Source organism: Phyllobates terribilis, unplaced genomic scaffold, assembly GCF_046119375.1.
Source record: "Phyllobates terribilis strain yellow unplaced genomic scaffold, ASM4611937v1 Scaffold_8__6_contigs__length_399053987, whole genome shotgun sequence".
Lineage (NCBI taxonomy): Eukaryota > Metazoa > Chordata > Amphibia > Anura > Dendrobatidae > Phyllobates > Phyllobates terribilis.
Genome location: NW_027362768.1, coordinates 278,504,225 through 278,520,515, shown reverse-complemented (window position 1 = coordinate 278,520,515; position 16,291 = coordinate 278,504,225). Strand labels below are relative to the sequence as shown.

The 16,291-nt window shown below is 39.6% G+C and overlaps 1 long non-coding RNA gene across 2 annotated transcripts in view; it reads left to right on the top strand.

Annotated features, from left to right (window-relative positions):
- Window positions 1-16,291, top strand: part of LOC141157258 (uncharacterized) — a 114,114-nt gene that overhangs the window by 3,150 nt on the left and 94,673 nt on the right. The gene's annotated exons all lie outside the window — the stretch shown is intronic.

Genomic DNA, 16,291 nt, shown 5'->3' with positions numbered 1-16,291 from the left:
ATGGGCTGTGCATTATACTACATGTATGGACTATGGGCTGTGCATTATACTACATGTACGGACTATGGGCTGTGCATTATACTACATGTATGGACTATGGGCTGTGCATTACACTACATGTATGGACTATGGGCTGTGCATTATACTACATGGATGACTATGGGCTGTGCATTATACTACATGAATGACTATGGGCTGTGCATTATACTACATGTATGGACTATGGGCTGTGTATTATACTACATGTATGGACTATGGGCTGTGCATTATACTACATGTATGGACTATGGGCTGTGCATTATACTACATGTATGACTATGGGCTGTGCATTATACTACATGTATGACTATGGGCTGTGCATTATACTACATGTATGACTATGGGCTGTGCATTATACTACATGTATGGACTATGGGCTGTGCATTATACTACATGTATGGACTATGGGCTGTGCATTATACTACATGTATGGACTATGGGCTGTGCATTATACTACATGTATGGACTATGGGCTGTGCATTATACTACATGTATGGACTATGGGCTGTGCATTATACTACATGAATGATTATGGGCTGTGTATTATACTACATGTATGGACTATGGGCTGTGCATTATACTACATGTATGGACTATGGGCTGTGCATTACACTACATGTATGGACTATGGGCTGTGCATTATACTACATGAATGACTATGGGCTGTGTATTATACTACATGTATGGACTATGGGCTGTGCATTATACTACATGTATGACTATGGGCTGTGCAGTATACTACATGAATGATTATGGGCTGTGTATTATACTACATGTATGGACTATGGGCTGTGCATTATACTACATGTATGACTATGGGCTGTGCATTACACTACATGTATGGACTATGGGCTGTGCATTATACTACATGAATGACTATGGGCTGTGCATTACACTACATGTATGGACTATGGGCTGTGCATTATACTACATGAATGACTATGGGCTGTGCATTATACTACATGAATGACTATGGGCTGTGCATTATACTACATGTATGGACTATGGGCTGTGCATTATACTACATGAATGACTATGGGCTGTGCATTATACTACATGTATGGACTATGGGCTGTGCATTATACTACATGTATGGACTATGGGCTGTGCATTATACTACATGTATGGACTATGGGCTGTGCATTATACTACATGTATGGACTATGGGCTGTGCATTATACTACATGAATGACTATGGGCTGTGCATTATACTACATGAATGACTATGGGCTGTGCATTACACTACATGTATGGACTATGGGTTGTGCATTACACTACATGTATGGACTATGGGCTGTGCATTATACTACATGAATGACTATGGGCTGTGCATTATACTACATGAATGACTATGGGCTGTGCATTATACTACATGAATGACTATGGGCTGTGCATTATACTACATGTATGGACTATGGGCTGTGCATTATACTACATGAATGACTATGGGCTGTGCATTATACTACATGAATGGACTATGGGCTGTGCATTATACTACATGTATGGACTATGGGCTGTGCATTATACTACATGTATGGACTATGGGCTGTGCATTATACTACATGAATGACTATGGGCTGTGCATTATACTACATGTATGGACTATGGGCTGTGCATTATACTACATGTATGGACTATGGGCTGTGCATTATATTACATGAATGACTATGGGCTGTACATTATACTACATGTATGGACTATGGGCTGTGCATTATACTACATGTATGGACTATGGGCTGTGCATTATATTACATGAATGACTATGGGCTGTGCATTATACTACATGAATGACTATGGGCTGTGCATTATACTACATGCATGACTATGGGCTGTGCATTATACTACATGAATAACTATGGGCTGTGCATTACACTACATGTATGGACTATGGGTTGTGCATTACACTACATGTATGGACTATGGGCTGTGCATTATACTACATGTATGGACTATGGGCTGTGCATTATACTACATGTATGGACTATGGGCTGTGCATTACACTACATGTATGACTATGGGCTGTGCATTACACTACATGTATGACTATGGGCTGTGCATTACACTACATGAATGACTATGGGCTGTGCATTATACTACATGTATGGACTATGGGCTGTGCATTATACTACATGAATGACTATGGGCTGTGCATTATACTACATGAATGACTATGGGCTGTGCATTATACTACATGTATGGACTATGGGCTGTGCATTACACTACATGTATGACTATGGGCTGTGCATTATACTACATGAATGACTATGGTCTGTGCATTATACTACATGAATGACTATGGGCTGTGCATTATACTACATGAATGACTATGGGCTGTGCATTATACTACATGTATGACTATGGGCTGTGCATTATACTACATGTATGGACTATGGGCTGTGCATTATACTACATGAATGACTATGGGCTGTGCATTATACTACATGAATGACTATGGGCTGTGCATTATACTACATGAATAACTATGGGCTGTGCATTATACTACATGTATGGACTATGGGCTGTGCATTATACTACATGAATGACTATGGGCTGTGCATTATACTACATGTATGACTATGGGCTGTGCATTACACTACATGTATGGACTATGGGCTGTGCATTACACTACATGAATGACTATGGGCTGTGCATTATACTACATGAATGACTATGGTCTGTGCATTATACTACATGAATGACTATGGGCTGTGCATTATACTACATGAATGACTATGGGCTGTGCTTTATACTACATAAATGACAATGGGCTGTGCATTATACTACATGTATGGATTATGGGCTGTGCATTATACTACATAAATGACTATGGGCTGTGCATTATACTACATGTATGGATTATGGGCTGTGCATTATACTACATAAATGACTATGGGCTGTGCATTATACTACATGTATGGACTATGGGCTGTGCTTTATACTACATAAATGACTATGGGCTGTGCATTATACTACATGAATGACTATGGTCTGTGCATTATACTACATGAATGACTATGGGCTGTGCATTATACTACATGAATGACTATGGGCTGTGCATTACACTACATAAATGACTATGGGCTGTGCATTATACTACATGAATGACTATAGGCTGTGCATTATACTACATGAATGACTATGGGCTGTGCATTATACTACATGTATGGACTATGGGCTGTGCATTACACTACATGTATGACTATGGGCTGTGCATTATACTACATGTATGACTATGGGCTGTGCATTACACTACATGAATGACTATGGGCTGTGCATTATACTACATGAATGACTATGGGCTGTGCTTTATACTACATAAATGACTATGGGCTGTGCATTACACTACATGTATGACTAAGGGCTGTGCATTACACTACATGAATGACTATGGGCTGTGCATTATACTACATGAATGACTATGGGCTGTGCATTATACTACATGAATGACTATGGGCTGTGCATTATACTACATGAATGACTATGGGCTGTGCGTTATACTACATGAATGACTATGGGCTGTGCGTTATACTACATGAATGACTATGGGCTGTGCGTTATACTACATGAATGACTATGGGCTGTGCATTATACTACATGAATGACTATGGGCTGTGCATTACACTACATGTATGGACTATGGGTTGTGCATTACACTACATGTATGGACTATGGGCTGTGCATTATACTACATGTATGGACTATGGGCTGTGCCTTATACTACATGAATGACTATGGGCTGTGCATTATACTACATGAATGGACTATGGGCTGTGCATTATACTACATTGTATGACTATGGGCTGTGCATTACACTACATGTATGGACTATGGGCTGTGCATTACACTACATGTATGGGCTATGGGCTGTGCATTATACTACATGGATGGACTATGGGCTGTGCATTATACTACATGAATGACTATGGGCTGTGCATTATACTTGATGGATGACTATGGGCTGTGCATTATACTACATGGATGGACTATGGGCTGTGCATTATACTACATGTATGACTATGGGCTGTGCATTATACTACATGTATAACTATGGGCTGTGCATTACACTACATGTATGGACTATGGGCTGTGCATTATACTACATGTATGGACTATGGGCTGTGCATTATACTACATGTATGACTATGGGCTGTGCATTATACTACATGTATGGACTATGGGCTGTGCATTATACTACATGTATGGACTATGGGCTGTGCATTATACTACATGTATGGACTATGGGCTGTGCATTATACTACATGAATGACTATGGGCTGTGCATTATACTACATGTATGGACTATGGGCTGTGCATTATACTACATGAATGACTATAGGCTGTGCATTATACTACATGTATGGACTATGGGCTGTGCATTATACTACATGAATGACTATAGGCTGTGCATTATACTACATGTATGGACTATGGGCTGTGCATTATACTACATGAATGACTATGGGCTGTGCATTATACTACATGAATGACTATGGGCTGTGCATTATACTACATGAATGACTATGAGCTGTGCATTATACTACATGAATGACTATGGGCTGTGCATTATACTACATGTATGGACTATGGGCTGTGCATTATACTACATGTATGGACTATGGGCTGTGCATTATACTACATGAATGACTATGGGCTGTGCATTATACTACATGAATGACTATGAGCTGTGCATTATACTACATGAATGACTATGGGCTGTGCATTATACTACATGTATGGACTATGGGCTGTGCATTATACTACATGTATGGACTATGGGCTGTGCATTATACTACATGAATGACTATGGGCTGTGCATTACACTACATGAATGACTATGGGCTGTGCATTATACTACATGGATGGACTATGGGCTGTGCATTATACTACATGTATGACTATGGGCTGTGCATTATACTACATGGATGGACTATGGGCTGTGCATTATACTACATGTATGACTATGGGCTGTGCATTATACTACATGTATGGACTATGGGCTGTGCATTATACTACATGTATGACTATGGGCTGTGCATTATACTACATGTATGGACTATGGGCTGTGCATTATACTACATGAATGACTATAGGCTGTGCATTATACTACATGAATGACTATGGGCTGTGCATTATACTACATGAATGACTATGGGCTGTGCATTATACTACATGAATGACTATGGGCTGTGCATTATACTACATGTATGGACTATGGGCTGTGCATTATACTACATGTATGGACTATGGGCTGTGCATTATACTACATGAATGACTATGGGCTGTGCATTATACTACATGAATGACTATGGGCTGTGCATTATACTACATGTATGGACTATGGGCTGTGCATTATACTACATGTAAGGACTATGGGCTGTGCATTATACTACATGAATGACTATAGGCTGTGCATTATACTACATGGATGGACTATGGGCTGTGCATTATACTACATGTATGACTATGGGCTGTGCATTATACTACATGTATGGACTATGGGCTGTGCATTATACTACATGAATGACTATGGGCTGTGCATTATACTACATGTATGGACTATGGGCTGTGCATTATACTACATGTATGGACTATGGGCTGTGCATTATACTACATGTATGGACTATGGGCTGTGCATTATACTACATGAATGACTATAGGCTGTGCATTATACTACATGTATGGACTATGGGCTGTGCATTATACTACATGAATGACTATAGGCTGTGCATTATACTACATGTATGGACTATGGGCTGTGCATTATACTACATGAATGACTATGGGCTGTGCATTATACTACATGAATGACTATGGGCTGTGCATTATACTACATGTATGGACTATGGGCTGTGCATTATACTACATGTATGGACTATGGGCTGTGCATTATACTACATGAATGACTATGGGCTGTGCATTATACTACATGTATGACTATGGGCTGTGCATTATACTACATGGATGGACTATGGGCTGTGCATTATACTACATGTATGACTATGGGCTGTGCATTATACTACATGTATGGACTATGGGCTGTGCATTATACTACATGTATGACTATGGGCTGTGCATTATACTACATGTATGGACTATGGGCTGTGCATTATACTACATGAATGACTATAGGCTGTGCATTATACTACATGAATGACTATGGGCTGTGCATTATACTACATGAATGACTATGGGCTGTGCATTATACTACATGAATGACTATGGGCTGTGCATTATACTACATGAATGACTATGGGCTGTGCATTATACTACATGTACGGACTATGGGCTGTGCATTATACTACATGTATGGACTATGGGCTGTGCATTATACTACATGTATGACTATGGGCTGTGCATTATACTACATGAATGACTATGGGCTGTGCATTACACTACATGTATGGACTATGGGTTGTGCATTACACTACATGTATGGACTATGGGCTGTGCATTATACTACATGAATGACTATGGGCTGTGCATTATACTACATGAATGACTATGGGCTGTGCATTATACTACATGTATGGACTATGGGCTGTGCATTATACTACATGAATAACTATGGGCTGTGCATTACACTACATGTATGGACTATGGGCTGTGCATTACACTACATGTATGACTATGGGCTGTGCATTACACTACATGAATGACTATGGGCTGTGCATTATACTACATGAATGACTATGGGCTGTGCATTATACTACATGTATGGACTATGGGCTGTGCATTATACTACATGAATGACTATGGACTGTGCATTATACTACATGAATGACTATGGGCTGTGCATTATACTACATGTATGGACTATGGGCTGTGCATTATACTACATGAATGACTATGGGCTGTGCATTACACTACATGAATGACTATGGGCTGTGCATTATACTACATGTATGGACTATGGGCTGTGCATTATACTACATGTATCACTATGGGCTGTGCATTATACTACATGTATGACTATGGGCTGTGCATTATACTACATGTATGACTATGGGCTGTGCATTATACTACATGAATGACTATGGGCTGTGCTTTATACTACATAAATGACTATGGGCTGTGCATTATACTACATGTATGGATTATGGGCTGTGCATTACACTACATGTATGACTATGGGCTGTGCATTATACTACATGTATGACTATGGGCTGTGCATTATACTACATGAATGACTATGGGCTGTGCTTTATACTACATAAATGACTATGGGCTGTGCATTATACTACATGTATGGATTATGGGCTGTGCATTATACTACATGTATGACTATGGGCTGTGCATTATACTACATGAATGACTATGGGCTGTGCTTTATACTACATAAATGACTATGGGCTGTGCATTATACTACATGTATGGATTATGGGCTGTGCATTACACTACATGAATGACTATAGGCTGTGCATTATACTACATGTATGACTATGGGCTGTGCATTATACTACATGTATCACTATGGGCTGTGCATTATACTACATGTATGACTATGGGCTGTGCATTATACTACATGTATGGACTATGGGCTGTGCATTATACTACATGAATGACTATGGGCTGTGCATTACACTACATGAATGACTATGGGCTGTGCATTATACTACATGTATGGACTATGGGCTGTGCATTATACTACATGTATCACTATGGGCTGTGCATTATACTACATGTATGACTATGGGCTGTGCATTATACTACATGTATGACTATGGGCTGTGCATTATACTACATGAATGACTATGGGCTGTGCTTTATACTACATAAATGACTATGGGCTGTGCATTATACTACATGTATGGATTATGGGCTGTGCATTACACTACATGTATGACTATGGGCTGTGCATTACACTACATGAATGACTATGGGCTGTGCATTATACTACATAAATGACTATGGGCTGTGCATTATACTACATGTATGGATTATGGGCTGTGCATTACACTACATGTATGACTATGGGCTGTGCATTACACTACATGAATGACTATGGGCTGTGCTTTAAACTACATAAATGACTATGGGCTGTGCATTATACTACATGTATGGACTATGGGCTGTGCATTATACTACATGAATAACTATGGGCTGTGCATTATACTACATGTATGGACTATGGGCTGTGCATTATACTACATGTATGGACTATGGGCTGTGCATTATACTACATGTATGACTATGGGCTGTGCATTACACTACATGTATGACTATGGGCTGTGCATTACACTACATGTATGACTATGGGCTGTGCATTACACTACATGTATGACTATGGGCTGTGCATTACACTACATGTATGACTATGGGCTGTGCATTACACTACATGTATGACTATGGGCTGTGCATTATACTACATGAATGACTATGGGCTGTGCATTATACTACATGAATAACTATGGGCTGTGCATTATACTACATGTATGGACTATGGGCTGTGCATTATACTACATGAATGACTATGGGCTGTGCATTATACTACATAAATGACTATGGGCTGTGCATTATACTACATGTATGGACTATGGGCTGTGCATTATACTACATGTATGGACTATGGGCTGTGCATTATACTACATGTATGGACTATGGGCTGTGCATTATACTACATGAATGACTATGGGCTGTGCATTATACTACATGTATGGACTATGGGCTGTGCATTATACTACATGTATGACTATGGGCTGTGCATTACACTACATGTATGACTATGGGCTGTGCATTACACTACATGTATGACTATGGGCTGTGCATTACACTACATGTATGACTATGGGCTGTGCATTACACTACATGTATGACTATGGGCTGTGCATTACACTACATGTATGACTATGGGCTGTGCATTATACTACATGAATGACTATGGGCTGTGCATTATACTACATGAATAACTATGGGCTGTGCATTATACTACATGTATGGACTATGGGCTGTGCATTATACTACATGAATGACTATGGGCTGTGCTTTATACTACATAAATGACTATGGGCTGTGCATTATACTACATGTATGGACTATGGGCTGTGCATTATACTACATGTATGGACTATGGGCTGTGCATTATACTACATGAATGACTATGGGCTGTGCATTATACTACATGTATGGACTATGGGCTGTGCATTATACTACATGAATGACTATGGGCTGTGCATTATACTACATGAATGACTATGGGCTGTGCATTATACTACATGTATGGACTATGGGCTGTGCATTATACTACATGAATGACTATGGGCTGTGCATTATACTACATGAATGACTATGGGCTGTGCATTATACTACATGAATGACTATGGGCTGTGCATTATACTACATGAATGACTATGGGCTGTGCATTATACTACATGAATGACTATGGGCTGTGCATTATACTACATGAATGACTATGGGCTGTGCATTATACTACATGTATGGACTATGGGCTGTGCATTATACTACATGAATGACTATGGGCTGTGCATTATACTACATGAATGACTATGGGCTGTGCATTATACTACATGAATGACTATGGGCTGTGCATTATACTACATGAATGACTATGGGCTGTGCATTACACTACATGTATGGACTATGGGTTGTGCATTACACTACATGTATGGACTATGGGCTGTGCATTATACTACATGTATGGACTATGGGCTGTGCCTTATACTACATGAATGACTATGGGCTGTGCATTATACTACATGAATGGACTATGGGCTGCGCATTATACTACATGTATGACTATGGGCTGTGCATTACACTACATGTATGGACTATGGGCTGTGCATTACACTACATGTATGGGCTATGGGCTGTGCATTATACTACATGGATGGACTATGGGCTGTGCATTATACTACATGAATGACTATGGGCTGTGCATTATACTACATGAATGACTATGGGCTGTGCATTATACTACATGAATGACTATGGGCTGTGCATTATACTTGATGGATGACTATGGGCTGTGCATTACACTACATGTATGGACTATGGGCTGTGCATTATACTACATGTATGACTATGGGCTGTGCATTATACTACATGTATGACTATGGGCTGTGCATTATACTACATGTATGGACTATGGGCTGTGCATTATACTACATGTATGACTATGGGCTGTGCATTATACTACATGTATGGACTATGGGCTGTGCATTATACTACATGTATGGACTATGGGCTGTGCATTATACTACATGTATGACTATGGGCTGTGCATTATACTACATGTATGGACTATGGGCTGTGCATTATACTACATGTATGGACTATGGGCTGTGCATTATACTACATGTATGACTATGGGCTGTGCATTATACTACATGTATGGACTATGGGCTGTGCATTATACTACATGTATGGACTATGGGCTGTGCATTATACTACATGTATGGACTATGGGCTGTGCATTATACTACATGAATGACTATGGGCTGTGCATTATACTACATGTATGGACTATGGGCTGTGCATTATACTACATGAATGACTATAGGCTGTGCATTATACTACATGTATGGACTATGGGCTGTGCATTATACTACATGAATGACTATAGGCTGTGCATTATACTACATGTATGGACTATGGGCTGTGCATTATACTACATGAATGACTATGGGCTGTGCATTATACTACATGAATGACTATGGGCTGTGCATTATACTACATGTATGGACTATGGGCTGTGCATTATACTACATGTATGGACTATGGGCTGTGCATTATACTACATGAATGACTATGGGCTGTGCATTATACTACATGTATGACTATGGGCTGTGCATTATACTACATGAATGACTATAGGCTGTGCATTATACTACATGTATGGACTATGGGCTGTGCATTATACTACATGAATGACTATGGGCTGTGCATTATACTACATGAATGACTATGGGCTGTGCATTATACTACATGGATGGACCATGGGCTGTGCATTATACTACATGTATGACTATGGGCTGTGCATTATACTACATGTATGGACTATGGGCTGTGCATTATACTACATGTATGACTATGGGCTGTGCATTATACTACATGTATGGACTATGGGCTGTGCATTATACTACATGAATGACTATAGGCTGTGCATTATACTACATGAATGACTATGGGCTGTGCATTATACTACATGAATGACTATGGGCTGTGCATTATACTACATGAATGACTATGGACTGTGCATTATACTACATGAATGACTATGGGCTGTGCATTATACTACATGTATGGACTATGGGCTGTGCATTATACTACATGTATGGACTATGGGCTGTGCATTATACTACATGAATGACTATGGGCTGTGCATTATACTACATGTATGACTATGGGCTGTGCATTATACTACATGGATGGACTATGGGCTGTGCATTATACTACATGTATGACTATGGGCTGTGCATTATACTACATGTATGGACTATGGGCTGTGCATTATACTACATGTATGACTATGGGCTGTGCATTATACTACATGAATGACTATGGGCTGTGCATTATACTACATGAATGACTATGGGCTGTGCATTATACTACATGTATGACTATGGGCTGTGCATTATACTACATGAATGATTATGGGCTGTGCATTATACTACATGAATGACTATGGGCTGTGCATTATACTACATGTATGGACTATGGGCTGTGCATTATACTACATGTATGGACTATGGGCTGTGCATTATACTACATGTATGGACTATGGGCTGTGCATTATACTACATGAATGACTATGGGCTGTGCATTATACTACATGTATGACTATGGGCTGTGCATTATACTACATGTATGGACTATGGGCTGTGCATTATACTACATGTATGGACTATGGGCTGTGCATTATACTACATGAATGACTATGGGCTGTGCATTATACTACATGAATGACTATAGGCTGTGCATTATACTACATGGATGGACTATGGGCTGTGCATTATACTACATGTATGACTATGGGCTGTGCATTATACTACATGTATGGACTATGGGCTGTGCATTATACTACATGAATGACTATGGGCTGTGCATTATACTACATGTATGGACTATGGGCTGTGCATTATACTACATGTATGGACTATGGGCTGTGCATTATACTACATGAATGACTATGGGCTGTGCATTATACTACATGTATCACTATGGGCTGTGCATTATACTACATGTATGACTATGGGCTGTGCATTATACTACATGTATGGACTATGGGCTGTGCATTATACTACATGAATGACTATGGGCTGTGCATTATACTACATGAATGACTATGGGCTGTGCATTATACTACATGTATGGACTATGGGCTGTGCATTATACTACATGTATGGACTATGGGCTGTGCATTATACTACATGAATGATTATGGGCTGTGTATTATACTACATGTATGGACTATGGGCTGTGCATTATACTACATGAATGATTATGGGCTGTGCATTATACTACATGTATGGACTATGGGCTGTGCATTATACTACATGAATGACTATGGGCTGTGCATTATACTACATGAATGACTATGGGCTGTGCATTATACTACATGTATGGACTATGGGCTGTGCATTATACTACATGAATGACTATGGGCTGTGCATTATACTACATGAATGACTATGGGCTGTGCATTATACTACATGTACGGACTATGGGCTGTGCATTATACTACATGTATGGACTATGGGCTGTGCATTACACTACATGTATGGACTATGGGCTGTGCATTATACTACATGTATGGACTATGGGCTGTGCATTATACTACATGAATGACTATGGGCTGTGCATTATACTACATGAATGACTATGGGCTGTGCATTACACTACATGTATGGACTATGGGCTGTGCATTACACTACATGTATGGACTATGGGCTGTGCATTATACTACATGTATGGACTATGGGCTGTGCATTATACTACATGAATGACTATGGGCTGTGCATTATACTACATGAATGACTATGGGCTGTGCATTACACTACATGTATGGACTATGGGCTGTGCATTATACTACATGAATGACTATGGGCTGTGCATTATACTACATGTATGGAATATGGGCTGTGCATTATACTACATGAATGACTATGGGCTGTGCATTATACTACATGAATGATTATGGGCTGTGCATTATACTACATGTATGGACTATGGGCTGTGCATTATACTACATGAATGACTATGGGCTGTGCATTATACTACATGAATGACTATGGGCTGTGCATTATACTACATGAATGACTATGGGCTGTGCATTATACTACATGAATGACTATGGGCTGTGCATTATACTACATGTACGGACTATGGGCTGTGCATTATACTACATGTATGGACTATGGGCTGTGCATTATACTACATGAATGATTATGGGCTGTGTATTATACTACATGTATGGACTATGGGCTGTGCATTATACTACATGAATGACTATGGGCTGTGCATTATACTACATGTATGGACTATGGGCTGTGCATTATACTACATGAATGACTATGGGCTGTGCATTATACTACATGAATAACTATGGGCTGTGCATTATACTACATGTATGGACTATGGGCTGTGCATTATACTACATGAATGACTATGGGCTGTGCATTATACTACATGTATGGACTATGGGCTGTGCATTATACTACATGTATGGACTATGGGCTGTGCATTATACTACATGTATGACTATGGGCTGTGCATTATACTACATGAATGACTATGGGCTGTGCATTATACTACATGAATGACTATGGGCTGTGCATTATACTACATGAATGACTATGGGCTGTGCATTATACTACATGAATGACTATAGGCTGTGCATTATACTACATGTATGGACTATGGGCTGTGCATTATACTACATGTATGGACTATGGGCTGTGCATTATACTACATGTATGGACTATGGGCTGTGCATTATACTACATGAATGACTATGGGCTGTGCATTATACTACATGAATGAGTATGGGCTGTGCATTACACTACATGTATGGACTATGGGTTGTGCATTACACTACATGTATGGACTATGGGCTGTGCATTATACTACATGTATGGACTATGGGCTGTGCATTATACTACATGAATGACTATGGGCTGTGCATTATACTACATGAATGGACTATGGGCTGTGCATTATACTACATGTATGGACTATGGGCTGTGCATTATACTACATGTATGACTATGGGCTGTGCATTATACTACATGAATGACTATGGGCTGTGCATTATACTACATGAATGACTATGGGCTGTGCATTACACTACATGTATGGACTATGGGCTGTGCATTATACTACATGTATGGACTATGGGCTGTGCCTTATACTACATGAATGACTATGGGCTGTGCATTATACTACATGTATGGACTATGGGCTGTGCATTATACTACATGTATGGACTATGGGCTGTGCATTATACTACATGTATGGACTATGGGCTGTGCATTATACTACATGAATGACTATGGGCTGTGCATTATACTACATGTATGGACTATGGGCTGTGCATTATACTACATGAATAACTATGGGCTGTGCATTATACTACATGTATGGATTATGGGCTGTGCATTACACTACATGTATGACTATGGGCTGTGCATTACACTACATGAATGACTATGGGCTGTGCTTTAAACTACATAAATGACTATGGGCTGTGCATTATACTACATGTATGGACTATGGGCTGTGCATTATACTACATGAATAACTATGGGCTGTGCATTATACTACATGTATGGACTATGGGCTGTGCATTATACTACATGTATGGACTATGGGCTGTGCATTATACTACATGTATGACTATGGGCTGTGCATTACACTACATGTATGACTATGGGCTGTGCATTACACTACATGTATGACTATGGGCTGTGCATTACACTACATGTATGACTATGGGCTGTGCATTATACTACATGTATGACTATGGGCTGTGCATTATACTACATGAATGACTATGGGCTGTGCATTATACTACATGAATAACTATGGGCTGTGCATTATACTACATGTATGGACTATGGGCTGTGCATTATACTACATGAATGACTATGGGCTGTGCTTTATACTACATAAATGACTATGGGCTGTGCATTATACTACATGTATGGACTATGGGCTGTGCATTATACTACATGTATGGACTATGGGCTGTGCATTATACTACATGAATGACTATGGGCTGTGCATTATACTACATGTATGGACTATGGGCTGTGCATTATACTACATGTATGACTATGGGCTGTGCATTACACTACATGTATGACTATGGGCTGTGCATTACACTACATGTATGACTATGGGCTGTGCATTACACTACATGTATGACTATGGGCTGTGCATTACACTACATGTATGACTATGGGCTGTGCATTACACTACATGTATGACTATGGGCTGTGCATTATACTACATGAATGACTATGGGCTGTGCATTATACTACATGAATAACTATGGGCTGTGCATTATACTACATGTATGGACTATGGGCTGTGCATTATACTACATGAATGACTATGGGCTGTGCTTTATACTACATAAATGACTATGGGCTGTGCATTATACTACATGTATGGACTATGGGCTGTGCATTATACTACATGTATGGACTATGGGCTGTGCATTATACTACATGAATGACTATGGGCTGTGCATTATACTACATGTATGGACTATGGGCTGTGCATTATACTACATGAATGACTATGGGCTGTGCATTATACTACATGAATGACTATGGGCTGTGCATTATACTACATGAATGACTATGGGCTGTGCATTATACTACATGAATGACTATGGGCTGTGCATTATACTACATGAATGACTATGGGCTGTGCATTATACTACATGTATGGACTATGGGCTGTGCATTATACTACATGAATGACTATGGGCTGTGCATTATACTACATGAATGACTATGGGCTGTGCATTATACTACATGAATGACTATGGGCTGTGCATTATACTACATGAATGACTATGGGCTGTGCATTATACTACATGAATGACTATGGGCTGTGCATTATACTACATGAATGACTATGGGCTGTGCATTATACTACATGTATGGACTATGGGCTGTGCATTATACTACATGAATGACTATGGGCTGTGCATTATACTACATGAATGACTATGGGCTGTGCATTATACTACATGAATGACTATGGGCTGTGCATTATACTACATGAA